This window comes from Chanodichthys erythropterus, chromosome 8, assembly GCF_024489055.1.
Source record: "Chanodichthys erythropterus isolate Z2021 chromosome 8, ASM2448905v1, whole genome shotgun sequence".
In the NCBI taxonomy this organism is placed as follows: domain Eukaryota; kingdom Metazoa; phylum Chordata; class Actinopteri; order Cypriniformes; family Xenocyprididae; genus Chanodichthys; species Chanodichthys erythropterus.
In genome coordinates, this window is record NC_090228.1 from 11,949,948 (window position 1) to 11,964,737 (window position 14,790).

The following is a 14,790-nucleotide window of genomic DNA, read 5'->3' on the forward strand; positions in this document are numbered from 1 at the left end:
CAAGGGACAGGCAGGATCGTAGTCAGGGTGCAGGCAATGGTCAGGACAGGCGGATATCATTCGCAGAACAGTATACAAGGCAAGGGTCAGGACAGGCAGCAACGGGTCAAAAAACAGGAACAGGCAAGATCAATCACAGGCAGACAGAAAACAAGGAAACGCTCAGAATTGTCACAAGGAATCAAGACTTCGCAAACTGGTGGTGTGAGTGTGAGTCCTTTATAGTCCTGTTAATGTACTGCAGCTGGGTGTGGTGATTAGTGAGGAGTGTGTGCATGGCTGTATGTGGCGACAGTGATTGGTGTGGAGTGAACATGTAACTGGCAGGGAGGATTGTGGGTAATGTAGTCCAGGAACTGACAGGAACAGACGGTGATCGTGACAGTTTGTTCTCGTAATTTAACAATTTTTTTCTCATAATTTAATGACTTTATTCTCAACATTTTATCTCGACTTTTTTCTCGAAATTTAACAAGTTTTTTCTCGTAATTTAATGACTTTATTCTCAACATTTTATCTTGACTTTTTTCTCGAAATTTAACAATATTTTTCTTATAATTTAACGAATTTGTTCTCATAATTTAACAACTTTTTTCTCGTAATTTAACAAATTTGTTGTCGTAATTTAACGACTTTATTCTCAACATTTTATCTCGACTTTTTTCTCGAAATTTAACAAGTTTTTTCTCGTAATTTAATGAGTTTATTCTCAACATTTTATCTCGACTTTTTTCTCGAAATTTAACAATATTTTTCTTATAATTTAACGAATTTGTTCTCATAATTTAACAACATTTTTCTCGTAATTTAATGACTTTATTCTCAACATTTTATCTCGACTTTTTTCTCGAAATTTAACAAGTTTTTTCTCGTAATTTAATGACTTTATTCTCAACATTTTATCTTGACTTTTTTCTCGAAATTTAACAATATTTTTCTTATAATTTAACGAATTTGTTCTCATAATTTAACAACATTTTTCTCGTAATTTAATGACTTTATTCTCAACATTTTATCTCGACTTTTTTCTCAAAATTTAACATTTTTCTCAAAATTTAACATTTTTCTCATAATTTAACGAATTTGTTCTCGTAATTTAACGACTTTTTTCTCGTAATTTAATGACTTTATTCTCAACATTTTATCTCGACTTTTTTCTCGAAATTTAACAATATTTTTCTCATAATTTAACGAATTTGTTCTCATAATTTAACGAATTTGTTCTCGTAATTTAACGACTTTTTTCTCATAATTTAATGACTTTATTCTCAACATTTTATCTCAACTTTTTTCTCGAAATTTAATGTGTTTTTTCTCGTAATTTAATGACTTTATTCTCAACATTTTATTTTGACTTTTCTCTGTTTTATTTTTTATTATTGCTTGGTCCTAATCCTCTTCCGTATTAAAGTATATTAATCTTAGTTGGATTGTATTCCCTCTTAATGAACTATTTTTTTGTTCCTCTTAAAGGGATAGTGCACCCAAAAATGAAAATTCTGTCATCATTTACTCACCCTTATGTTGTTCTAAACCTGTATGAGTTTCTTTCTTCTGCTGAACACAAAGAAGATATTTTGAAGAATGTTTGTAACCAGACAGTTGACAGCAAATATTGACTTCCAAAGTAAGACAAAAGTAATCTGTCTGGTTACCAACATTCTTCAAAATATCTTCTTTTGTGTTCATTTTTGGGTGAACCATCCCTTTAATACTGATAAAGAGTGCTGATCATTGGGAATCTAACATTTATTTGAGCTGAAAGCTATCTGAAGCGCACTCACTTTATTCCATTTGTAATTAATCTGGCAGTATTTAATTGCTTTTTCCAATTGCTAAATTGATTTCTGTTTGTGAGTTGTTCCACACTGTTGGCACATTAGCTGGTATTTCAGCCTGAATCAAACACACGGATGTTCTTGTATATATTGAAAATTGTAGCCCAATGAGAAATATAAACATTGATAAGCCTCTAAAAATGAGCCACCTTTATGCAATAAAGGTCAGTGAGGTTGGTTATTTTCTCATCAGACCTCAGTTATGCAGCCTAACCTGAAGTGAGGAATGTGTCTTATCCATGGAAACGTTCAATGATGTGTCAAATCCCACAGGTGAGTGCGAGAAGAGACTATATTTGATGGAAATATGCTCAAATACGCATTTCAGTGCTACTGGGAGCTGCCGTGTACATGTGAGAGAGCGGACTGCAGTACAAATGCCTTCTTTATTTAACCATTTCTAATCTGTATTGTATCCAGTCCAGTTTTTTTTTTTATACTGTTACTCAGTCACTGCAGTTTTTGTCTTAATCCATAAACACACAGATGCTAGACGTGTAGCTGAGAAGGTCACTGGTTGCTCCCTCCATCGATCACGGAGCTTTACACTCTAACAGCAGATAGGACCATGTCTGATTCAACTCTTGCATCATCCCCTCCCAGAATCCCCTCAGGAAAGCAATAAAAGACCAGACTACAACATTAACTTAAATATCACTAAAATTATTTAAATTATATACTCTACTGCAATATTATTATTTTCTGTTTCACAAAATAGTACTGAATTTTGTCACACTCATCTCCTTTTTAAATTTATATGTAATTATTATATCTCAGTCCCCCATATATGTAATTTAGAACTGTTCCCTAGCAACCATCTGTTCAGCTCAGAAGAGCCAGAATTGAAAATGTTGGACTTTAAGCTCTCATTTCTGTTCTCTACTGTAAGGTTTATGATATTTTCAGAGACTGAGAAGTGCACATGGTTGTATCAGCACAAAGAATTGCACTCATGCACTTTAAAACAGTCGATGTGACTGCAGTGGTTTAACCTTAATTTTATGAAGTGATGAGAATACTTTTTGTGCGCAAAAACAAAACAAAAATATCGACTTTATTCAACAATATCTTCTCTTTTATGTCATTCTAATACGTTGTTTAGGTCAAAGACAACACAAGACGTGTCACTCGTATTGTTTTGAATGGGAGAAAGTGTAACGCGCAATATGGCGGAATAAATCCAGCCTTCTAAATAAGAGCCAATCGCCGACTGGTAAAGTCATCGCGTAAAGACACTGCGCGGCCGTTAGAAGCACCGGTTTCTATAGAAACAGTCAGACGCGCGCCTCCGAAATGAAGCACAAGAGACGCGCATTTAGGTCTGCGCATGCGCATTAGCTTGATCCATCATAAAAATACAGGTTTGTTTGTCATGATTCGAGCGTTTGGAAATAAATTATGAGACAGTTGTTGTCAGATTTTATTGGTGATTTCAAGAGGCGTTTCAAAGATGGCCACCGAGTGAGATGACTTGTCTTTCACATCCAGTTACACTTGACTTTGTTTACATCCAGCGCTTCCAGGTTCTACGTCAGAATGCCGACTCATTATTGTCCTGCTCCTGCGTCAGTATTACACACATGCGTCGTCGTGCCGGTCATGTGATCAACTTTGGCCAATACTGAGCCAGCATTCGGACATAAACACGGAAGCTTTCACTGTGCTTACTGCAGGCTTCATAAAATTAAGGTTGAAACACTGCAGTCATGTCGACTGTTTTAACGACGTCTTTGGTACCTTTCCGGACCTTGAAAGTGTTGATTATATTGCTGTCTGTGGATAAGTCACACACCTCTCGGATTATCTTATAAAATAATATCTTAATTTGTTTTCCAAAGATGAACAAAGGTCTTACGGGTGTGGAACGATGTGAGGGTGAGTACTTAAAGGATTAGTCCACTTTTAAATAAAATTTTCCTGATGATTTACTCACCCCCATGTCATCCAAGAGGTTCATGTCTTTCTTTCTTCATTCAAAAAGAAATTAAGGTTTTTGATGAAAACATTCCAGGATTATTCTCCTTATAGTGGACTTCAATGGCCTCCAGACGGTTGAAGGTCAAAATGACAGTTTCAGTGCAGCTTCAAAGGGCTTTAAACGATACCAGACGAGGAATAAAACAGAAAAAATGAAACTGGCGCCGCGTTCGTTCCGTAGAATAGGGAAGGCGTAGGACATACAGCGTAAGCTTTTTGAAGAATATGGAAAGTGGAAGCACGTGCAAGGCGATCATTTGTGTTTATAAAGCATATACAGTTGTATTTTTTTAAAAAATCACCAATCATTTCGCTAGATAAGCCCTTTGAAGCTGCACTGAGTCCATTGAAGTCAAGTCAAGTCAAATTTATTTATATAGCGCTTTTTACAATTGGTAATTGTTTCAAAGCAGCTTTACATATTAAAAGCACAGGAAAAAGAGAAGTGGTTAAAAATAAGCTGTACAAGCAAGTGTGGTAATATATAACATATACAAGATGGTACTACATTAAGCCAATGTCGGCTGACTCCCAGGGGTGGAAAAAAAACCCTAGGAGAAAAACCCAGCATGCTAACACTGGGAAAAAAGTCCTAGGAGGGAAAAAAACCCTTGGAATATATATATAATATATGTAAATGGATATGGAGATCAAAATCTGAATTATACATTTTTATTATAGAGATTAGAAATGGATTATATATAAATATATGTAAGCGGATACAGAGATTAAAAATCTGAAATATAGATGCAGCCAGAACTGGATCTGTAGGCCCATTGTCTCCTGGGCTACGTTGTAGTCAGGTCAAGACACAGGTTCTCCATCTGATCTGGATACGGCCTATAAGGAGAAGTCCACTATAAGGAGAATAATCCCGGAATGTTTTCATCAAAAACCTTAATTTCTTTTTGACTGATGAAAGAAAGACATGAACATCTTGGATGACATGGGAGTGAGTAAATTATCAGGACATTTTTATTTGAAAGTGAACTAATCCTTTAATGACAGAATTTTCATTTTTGGGTGAACTAACCCTTTAAGGTTATAGGGTTTGGGTCTGGTTGGATCTTGTAGCTCCACCAATTAGATCCAGGGAGGCGGAGCTGGATGTCAAGCTCCTCCCAGTGATCAGCCACTCAAAAATTCCTTTGCTGGAAAAAGAACAGACTGTCTAAGGAACTACCGGTTGGCTCTGGTACATACTGTATGAATTATTTCAAGATGATATGTGTTTAAGCCATCTGCAAACCAACTTAGGAAGTGGGACATATAAACAAAACCAGCCTGTGTTACCTCAGAGAGACGTGAGCTATTACTGTATTGAAAGTGCACTTTAGGTAGCCTATCAGCACAGACTTTCTTGTTTAAAATTATTTGAAACTGGTTAGACATTAGTTTCCATGTCTTTTGTGTCTTGTAATCCTTAATTTGTTCCCGATATTACAAATGTGCCATGAGATTCAAGACAAATACGATTTCTTGTACAGTAAGTATATCTATTCACATTTTGAGGAGATGTGGCTGGGTTTCAGACATAATAGTGTTCAGTGGAATGACTAACATGCTCATTTTCACTTGCACAGCTATCATAAATTAGATGTCCTGCATTGAGGAAAAAATCATCACAAAGCAACTCTATCCATCTGCACAAACACAGAGTTAAATATGACTTTGACAAAGTAATTTAGATAATTGTGACTGAAAATTGTAGATTGGAGTTGAACTGGTGGTTTTCCATGACAACACACGCACACACACAGGTGAAGCCTTTGCTGTAAATTTTGATCAATTAAATCTGTCATTAATAAAAGTGTGCGTTTCTTTCAAAAACAAACACACTTTTGTACCATAATTCTTTTTACGTTAAGAATATACAGCGTTCTCTGTATTATAGAGTCTAGTAGTGGTTTGTGTGCATCTCTCTCTGTGTGTGTGTGTCCTGCGCCTGTCTGCCTGAAGCTCCTCAGCCGCTGATTAGTCTCGTGTCGCTGCAGCTGCGCCTGCACTGAGCGTGCGCGTGACGGCGCTGCGCGTTTGACAGCAGCAGGAGCGCTCGAGGAGAAAGAGAAGCTGCGGTGCGCGCCGACTAGACAACACACCAAACGTACATCAATCCCATGAAACCGGACAGGTCGAGGATTCATCGCTGCAGTCGGTGAGTTTTACGTTTCATTGTCCTGAATGCAGCTTTATTCTCTCAGAGTTTGCGGCGAGACGCTTTTCCGTAAGGAGAATGCGCAGTAGGTGCAGTATTTGAGTCGATGAGGAGCATCCAGTCGTGCTTCTCCCATGGCAACCGATGAGGATGCGGATTTTCACGGCAATATGGCAGGTCTCACAAAGGATGCGTTTCTTTGAAATACCACGAAACTTGTATGTTTAATCTGAACGGCGTTTAAAATGAAGCTTTCGTTGTGTGTCGTGTTGATTGACACGTTAAACGGCCCGTCATGAAAGTCTATGTTTAATTCAAATCTTGCTCGGTCACCAGCAGGTGTTCCCACCATTCTCAGGCTTCACCCTCGATATTTGTTCATAATGGCGCATTTCTAAAATGTAAATATTTGAATTGGGTGTTTATTCATTTTCATTTGAGAGCTAGATGGACCTGCTGACTGTCATTGCATGAAGACAAAAACAGCCAGGATTCCCCAGACAACGGGAACAAGGCTCTTTCTTTATTGCATCTTCCTTTCATGTCTTTGTTTCTTTTTAAAAACGTTTAAAATCGTTTATAGACACTTTTTTATTAATAGGGTGCATATGGGGCCCTAAACTCGTACATTTTTTTATTTTTATTTTACACAATTATTTTTATTTTAACAAATTGTGAAAGGGGGTAGGCTATGCTTAACCTTCAGGAAATGTTGATTGTCAGCCTCCATGTTTTCAAACTAAATATTATTTAAAGTGTTTTTTATTTTCCTTTTCTATAAGGTTTGTACTAAGTTTTGCAACCGTTACCAAAATTTGGGACGTGTCTAAATAGTGTTTTTATTTAAATTTTATATGAAATAAACATCTAAATGATGTTTATGTTTATGTCTCACAACTGTGAGACATAAACATAAACATCTAAATGAAATAGGCAAAATGTTTTAAAATAAATAAATAAACAAACAAACTATGGCTGTAACATTTAGCTTAAATATTATCCACCTAGTTTGGGACCAAATTTTGGTTCTTAGCTGTGAACTTATGTTTCTATGGAAGCTTGTTTCCACCACTAAATAAAACATAAAAAAGGTAATTATGACTTTTTATCTCACAATTCTGACTTTTTTCCTCACAATTGCGAGTTTACATCTCGCAATTCTGACTTCTTTTCTCAGAATTGTGAGATATAATTGTAATATCATAGTTATAATGTCTGAATTGTGATATATAACCTCACAATTGCGAGAAATCAAGTCAGAATTGAGTTATAAACTCACAATTCTGACTTTTTTTCACAATTCTGACTTTTTCTTGCAATTGTGAGATATAATTATAATATAATAGCTATAATGTCAGTATTGCGAGTTTTAATGTCAGAATTGTGATATATAAACTCACAGTTGTGAGAAATAAAGTCAGAATTGCGAGTTATAAACAATTGTGAGATATGAACTCGCAATTTAGATTTTTTCGCAATTCAGACTTTTTCTTGCAATTGTGAGATATAAACTCGCAATTCTGACTTCTTTTTTCAGAATTAAGAGATATAATTATAATATAATAGTTATAATGCCAGAATTGTGCTATATAAACTCACAATTGTGAGAAATAAAGTCAGAATTGCGAGTTTTAAACTCACAACTGTGAGACATAAACTCTAAATTTAGATTTTTACGCAATTCTGACTTTTCTTCCACTTGCGAGATATAAACTTGCAATTCTGACTTTTTTTCTCTCAACTGCGAGTTTACATATCGCAATTCTAACTTCTTTTCTCAGAATTGAGATATAATTATAATATAATAGTTATGATGCCAGAATTGTCAGTTATAATGTCAGAATTGTGTTATATAAACTCACAGTTGCGAGAAATAAAGTCAGAATTGCGAGTTATAAACAATTGTGAGATATGAACTCGCAATTTAGATTTTTTTGCAATTCTGACTTTTTCTTGCAATTGTGAGATATAAACTTGCAATTATGACTTCTTTTTTTCAGAATTGAGAGATAATTATAATATAATAGTTATAATGTCAGAATAGTGCTATATAATTTCACAATTTTGAGAAATAAAGTCAGAATTGCAAGTTTTAAACTCACAATTGTCAGATATAAACTCGCAATTTAGATTTTTTTCGCAATTCTGACTTTTTCTTGCAACCTTGAGATATACACTCGCAATTCTGACTTCTTTTCTCAGAATTGAGAGATATAATTATAATATAATAGTTATAATGTCAGAATTGTGAGTTATAATGTCAGAATTGTGCTATATAAACTCACAATTGCAAGCAATAAAGTCAGAATTGCGAGTTATAAACAATTGTGAGATATTAACCTACAATTTAGAATTTGCAATTCTGACTTTTTCTTGCAATTGTGAGATATAAACTCGCAATTCTGACTTCTTTTTTCAGAATTGAGAGATATAATTATAATATAAGTTATAATGCCAGAATTGTGGTATATAAACTCACAATTGTGAGAAATAAAGTCAGAATTGCGAGTTTTAAACTCACAGTTGTGAGATATAAACTCGCAATTTAGATTTTTTCGCAATTCTGACTTTTCTTGCACTTGCGAGATATAAACTTGCAATTCTGACTTTTTTTTTCTCTCAACTGCGAGTTTACATCTCGCAATTCTAACTTCTTTTCTCAGAATTGAGATATAATTATAATATCATAGTTATAATGTCAGAATTGCGAGTTACAATGTCAGAATTGTGATATATAAACTCACAATTGTGAGAAATAAAGTCAGAATTGCGAGTTGTAAACACAATTGTGAGATATAAATTATGAGAAATGGACAATGTAAAATGCTACACTTTTCTGTCAAGTGAGGAAACACAGGCCAACTGCATTGGTCAATGTTTTTAATGGGCCTCAGGTGTAAATTAATACTGAATGCATCATTATGCTAAATGTGCCAGTGATTGAATTAGGACTGGTGATAAGATGTAAAGTTATTTTTTATATAAATCTTCAGGACATTGATTTTTTCACCCATTGCTTTTGACAGTCACACTTCAGGTCACTGTAGAGCTATTTCATTTTGACGTGCGGTTTGGTAGGAGAATTTATTGTATGAATGGTTATTGCTTTGCACTAATTCATTGTCATTTTTCATGGATTTTAAATACTTCGATGGCTTCATAGTTGACCTGCAGGCGGTCTAACATCGACACAACTGAATGATGATTAATGAATGAAAAAATACGGGACATTTGCTTTCATGTCCCTGGCAATGGGATATTAGTATGCACGTGTGCATAACAGCTGTTAGTTTGTGTGCTGCAGAGCCACAAGTCCCTTAGTGAGATGAGAATAGTTTCCCATTTAGCATTTCATAGCAATTTTTAATTAGCATTTGTATAGGGCTGTAACGACAGAAATGAGTCTGTTTGAGAGCGTATGCCCGAGAAAGAGATCAGAGCTGAAGACAGGCACAGAAAGCCGATTATGTTTAGGGGTGTAAATTTTATTGTTTTTAAATTGAATTTGATTTATAATTCTTTACTAGCTCTGAAATTCTCAATTTGGTGTGATTTGATTGTTTTGGTGCCTTTTGTTTTGTTTTTGCTCCATCAAATCCATGTGCTCTGGAAGTAGACAGGAAATCTGAATTTGATGGATTTTTACAGATAGGTCAAGAATTGTATTTTATATTGTAATATTCTAATGCCTTTGTCCGGTCGATGCATTATGCTCAGCATTATACTCAAAGTCCATGAAATTGTATTCTGCACATTCAGTCCAGGTGGAACCACATCAAACGCTTTTTTTAGGTTTCTTGGATGGGAATGAATATCAGTGCTGATGAAGCACAACAGGCACCAGGTACGTGCCACCAAGCCAGCTGTGCTTCATCATGGACCTTTGCCTTCTAGCCATGCACTTTTTTACCACCTGGAATGGAATGACTGGACAATAATTCAAAGAGAGGATCACAGGGAAGGAAATAAATAGCTTTTGCTGTGGTTTTGGAGTGTGGGTTTGTGACTCAGTAAGTTCAGATGCTGGATATTTACATAGACACATTGCACCAGCTGCCATTGGCAGGCTAGACATTTGCATGCTCGTAATTGCTCTGCAAATATGCCACATGTACCTTGTGTCCTGATTTTAATGCATCGTAGATTCTGAGCCTGATTTAAGCGCCATTAACTTATTGTAATTCTATCTTACATAGTAGGTGTGGTAGATTGATGAACAATAGTCTTTGTGACAGGGATTACCAGCAGAAATGTAACAGGTGTAGTATCATACTTTTGACTCTATTTCCTTTTAGATCAGTCTTGTATAATATAGCCTATCATTGGGATTACAGATTTATACAGTATGGCCACATGTAATATCTCTGTTCACATGCCTGTCTTTACGTGTTATCTTTAAAAAAAACATAAGCTGACTTTGAACTATTTTTGCTTCCTCGTGGTTGATAAGCGATTAGTAGAGATTAAGGTCAAACATGCCCGAAGATGGACAACATGTTCGTGGAATTATGTGATTATGCTTCTCTCTTTCAACCAATCAACTGGTGATTGTGTTTTTAAGATGCGGTTACATAAGTGAAATTTTCTGGTTAAATAGTGTAGCGATGTATATAGCACAGCTCACACAGGGGTTTAAAATTTCTGTTGGTCCAAGTGGCAAATTTGTGAGAACAACTTGCGAAATCTGTGTTGGGAAATCTTTTGCCTTCACATGCAATTCCTGATTATGCGGATTTTGCGGATTCCAATTTCCTACACTAAAAAAACTAATGTTGGATTTACTTTGAAACAATTTTCAATCAGAAATTTTACAAATAATTATAAAGAAATGACAAGTAACCAGTGCTTCCCACACATAGACTTTACTTGGGCGGGCCACCCACGTATAATAACGGCCGCCCAAGTATATTTGGAGACACTTTTTTGCTTTTATTATTTTTATCCTCTTATACTTTTATATCCACGCAAGATAATGAAACCATCTGCGATCGATAAACTAGTCGTTTCATACCTGCTCGTTACGTGCGTGACAGAACTGTTTACTCCCGCTGACAGTCTGCTTCAAAGTGATTCTCAATCAATGAAAAGCGCAGATTTATGCCAAGCGATTGCTAATGAACTCAAGTTGATGAATTATTACAATGTCTACTTTATGGCCTTTATATAAAATGTTTTAGAAGATTGTAAGAATCTGAAGGATCAGCCTGCAATAGAACAGACATTTCAAAATAAGAGTACCTGTGTATTTCGGGCTTGTTTATAATTAAAATTCACATGCTAAGTTTTTTCTTTTTCTTTTGGGCATTATTGGTATTTTGGTTACACAATAAATTGTATTTAATTTGATTTTCATTTAATTCATAGTAAATTATTGTAGTCTCCCCCACAGGAAGAAAAGACTAAGAACATTATTTGACACATATTATTAATTTTATAAATTTTACTACTAAATCTGTGTCCCATTCACTGAGAGAGACACTATATGACAGCAAGGAGAACATAGGAAAAGGTGAACCATTTAAATGCTGTAATTTTGCATAATTTACAATGCATAATAATGCATAGTATTAGTATGTAATTAAATGTAATATGCTATGTAATTAAAATTAATTTCAATAAATAAAAATACTGTTAAAAATCACACATTATTTGTTTGTCACATGTAGTAGACCATTTTTGTGCCGTGGGTAATAGGAGGTTTTTTCGCCCGGCTACCATCGCAAGTGTATTTCAAACCTGTGGGAAGCACTGAGTAACACATTTAATTGTATTGAAATGATTGGATTTGGTTGTGAAATTCACAGAAAATAGGTAAATACAAGTAATAATTATTGCATTCTGATGGGTTTTGACTGATTTTGCTCTTTTTAGAATTGTGGGTCCAACTAAAAAAAGCTGTGATCAGCAATATTACATGACAGACTGCTCATATAGTGACTCGTTTCTCTTAGTAGAAGTAATTTATTCCATGTGCTGTATGATATGTGTGCCTTTTAGTCGATGCAGAAGCTGCATGCTTCTAATTGAATTACATTATAAAGCACTGAAATTTGAGTGGTGAAAACTACAAGTAATATGCGCCATGCGTTTGCCTCCTATATGGAGTACTTATATGTTGTGCTGATTAAAACATAGGCTGAGCTCTTTGAGCTCCATTTGTCTGGCTTGATTAATGACGTATGAGCTGAGAAAAATGTAGCACTGCAAAAAATGCTTTGAATACATGTTTACATTTGGCCTTGAAAACTGTCATCTCATCTCATGAACTTCATTTTAGTTCATTTGTCCACTGACTTCAACACTAACCACAAATACTGTACAATCTCTTGCAGAGGAGGAAATGCTCTTTGATTGAGGTTTGCTACAGAGTTCAAATCTCGGACTGTTTATAGTAAAGGAATGTAATCTTTTATGTTTAACCATTATGGAAGCTGATATTGAGGACACAGTGAGTTCATCCTAAGTGCGTTGTGGAGTAAAAAGGGATATCTGCTTGTATAAATTTATGAATTGCTAGAAAACTGCAACCAGATGAATTGGACAACACTGTCCCTAGCATGTTGAGTAACAATTGCCCCACTTATATCATGAGGACTGATGTCCTCTCTGCCCCACAATGCAATGCTTTCTCAGTCCAGTGATCGGATGAGGCACTGTTCTCTGTGCCTGGCTATGTACTGAAGCCCTGATAATGTCATCTGCTAATTCAGTGACTGAAAGCAGAAGCTAGTCATTTTTCAGGATGAGGTTGGTTAGTGCCATGTCCTCTCCTGCACCAAGAGAGTGTCTCTTTACATAACATAGTTATTGGAAAAAACTATTGAATTGTGGGTCATTTTATCCTGTGATGGGTTTCAGGTCCATTTATGATGAAGTGTATTTTATATACTCTTGTTTCATTCACTGGGCACATGCTCTCACCCTTGCTAAAAAAGAAAATGATCATTTATGATCACCTCCTCTTATTTTCCCATGGGTCTCAGTGTCTGTGTTGGCAATTCAAGTATGCCTCAGTAACATAATTCTTCATAACAGTTCAAGATGTAATTCTTTGGTTTTACAGTAATCATTAGGAGTGGAAATCTGAGTATTATGTTGATATCTGTGTCGCAGAGTTTTTATTTTTGTGTGTGTATATCACCAAGGCTGCAGTATATAGGTATAGTGCAGCCTTGGTGAGCATCAGCGACTTTGTTCAAAAACGTTTAAAAAATCGTAATAATTCCAGAATTTTGACTAATGTAACTATAAATGTAACTATATAATGTGAATATTTCAAAGTTATAGTTGTCATATCAACTTCAGTAAGAATAAACAAACCTTTTCAGACACTGCTTCTTTGTATTTTTGCATCAACATATCAGTGTCATCTCAAGAACGTGTGTTTAGTTGCAAAACGTCTAACGTCCGACCAACCTAACCACGGAGAAATGTGAAATATTTAAATTGGCGTGGAATCATTGTGTTTTAACCCTGCTGATTTATGGGTATTTGAGAGTTGTGGTCTGAGGCCTGCTTGCTGCTTTGGAGAGATGTGTGTTGACTTTATGACTTGGTGTAAATAACTCGGAGGTCATGGCGCCCACAAGCTCTGTGAAATTTCGCTCCTGCGGGACAGGTTTCTGTTCTTGTCCTCCTGGCCTCCTTCTTGAACCCTGTATCCTCCCTTGTTCCAAAACACACTCCAAACACTCCTGTACGCTTTGATGGGGGTTTAATGTTTATCTAATGTGAGTCACAAGCATGTTTTTGCCTTTTTAAAAGTTTTCCAAAAAGCTTTGGCAGCTGGCTTCTGTCTGTGAATCACAATGGAGGCCTAAAATAATCCAACTTCCTGCTTTAAAGACCTCAAACTCCCCTGTGCACCCGAGACTCACAGACAGACTTCTGTAGTCTGTAGTCTAGTTTAATGATGTTTTGAGCTTCATATCTGAGTCCATTGTCAACTGTGAAAAGTCATTGACATGAGTTATATCAAAAGAAGGAGTAGATTATTTTCTGCCAGTTATGTAAGCGCACTGATATTAGGAGTTCTGGAAATATGGTTAGATTAAGTTTAACATAATAAGCCGCCTTTGGCTTCTTCAGTGGTGCAATGCTAAAATGTATTCTTTTGTATCTCCTGGTTTTGCCCCACTTTTATTGCAGTAAACCAAACCACCAACAATAACTAAGAACATTCAAGTAGTTTAACTAACTGGCATCATGTGTCTGATATTGTCAGATACTACTTTGGTTTTTGAGGACTCAGAATCCGAAATGCATGGATTCTTAATTATTTCTGATCATGTCTACCATTATGCAGATTTGTCTGTAAAAATGAAGATCTTTATGTTTATAAGTTGTACAACTTTACTTACTTAAATCACTCTTAGCAGACTTCATTATCATGTTTGTCCCCATTCGCATTCACACCCTCTGAAACTGATACAGACACCTTAAACAGAGCTTTTTTTCCTTCTCTGTTTCTCGTTTCCTCTTTAACTCTTAAAATAATATCAGTTTAGGGAAAGCCCACCATTTTTTTGTAGCATTCATTTCTAAAAATATGCTACAGGAGTCATGTGCCTCTCTTTATCTTTTCTTTTAAAGATGAAACAAATGTGTGACAATTACATTATTTGTCACTTTGCTTTGTTAAACCTATAAAAATATAATTTTTAAAGCTGACATTAATATATATATATATTAATTAATAAAGGGTTAATTGATCCTAACTGTTGTTAGTGTACATAGTTAAACACGCTGCTTTTAAAAATTAATCTATACTGAACTGCTTTTTATTTTATGTCCCCAAATTAATTGCAGTTTATAGTCTAT

The 14,790-nt window shown here is 35.3% G+C and overlaps 1 protein-coding gene across 7 annotated transcripts in view; it reads left to right on the top strand.

Moving 5' to 3' along the window:
* Positions 1 to 5,898: 5,898 nt before the first annotated feature.
* nrcama (neuronal cell adhesion molecule a) overlaps positions 5,899 to 14,790 on the top strand; it is a 59,497-nt gene continuing 50,605 nt past the window's right edge. For all 7 annotated transcript variants that reach the window (XM_067391823.1, XM_067391830.1, XM_067391827.1 and 4 more), the window contains exon 1: positions 5,899 to 5,970. The gene's annotated coding sequence lies outside the window, so the exon portion shown is untranslated. The remainder of the gene's footprint in view (positions 5,971 to 14,790) is intronic.